Source organism: Cyprinodon variegatus, unplaced genomic scaffold (genome assembly GCF_000732505.1).
Source record: "Cyprinodon variegatus isolate N-32 unplaced genomic scaffold, C_variegatus-1.0 Scaffold1122, whole genome shotgun sequence".
In the NCBI taxonomy this organism is placed as follows: Eukaryota; Metazoa; Chordata; class Actinopteri; order Cyprinodontiformes; family Cyprinodontidae; genus Cyprinodon; species Cyprinodon variegatus.
This window is the reverse complement of record NW_015151575.1, coordinates 64680-65621: the sequence shown is the minus strand read 5'-3', so window position 1 is coordinate 65621 and position 942 is coordinate 64680.

Here is a 942-nt window from a genome sequence, read left to right as displayed (position 1 = left end):
GAACAAACAACAGTTTGTAAATACCATGCAGGTTTTACTGTTTTTTTGTGTTTTTTTATATATTATATTTATATTTTTTCTGAATAACAGCATTAAAATTCCATAATGTATGACACAAAAATCTAAAACTAAGATCTAAAATAAAGACCAGACAAGAAGAGCAATTACCTGAGAAGTTAACTGTAGCAAACCTGGAAAAAGTTGCTCCAGACACATGAGCAGTGGCTGACAAAGCTTTCAAAACACTGGTGGCAAGGTATTATTTGGGGGGAGGTCAATATATAAAGGGTTCAGTTAGACCAGAAACAATAATTATTTAACGCAAAACATAAATTGATTAAATTAATGTTGTTTATTTTCCATAATGTATACAACTTTGTACTGTGCAATGTATTATAAATTAAGTATGCAGCAAATAAGTACTCAACGTGATCCTTGGACTAATCAAATCCAGTAGTAAACAAAAGCTTTGGACCTGTTAAAACAAGTCAGGACAAGCAGAGGTGCACATTTAAATGTGTACCACAAGAAGAATAATAATAGAACAAAAAAAACAAACAAACAAAAAAAGCATACAGCCCTTTAAAACTGAATATAGTTGACCTGCCCTCCGGCAGGCGTTTCAGGTGCCTCCGGACCAGAACCAGCAGAGTAAAGAACAGGTTTTTCCCCAGAGCTGTCTCTTTATTGAACTCTAATCCTCACCGATAGACCCTCATCTCCCTCCTCAAACCTACCTCCATATTGTTATTCTGTTATTTACAAGCCTGTAATGTTCACCTGCACTCCTGACTGCTAATGCTGACTCCTATTGTAACAACTGTTTACATGCATCTTGCACTCCACACCCTGACTGAATATTGATTTGCACTTCCGACTGTTTATTCACAGTACAAATTGTTTACATATACATTTGCAAAACCTGTAACTGTAATATGCAAA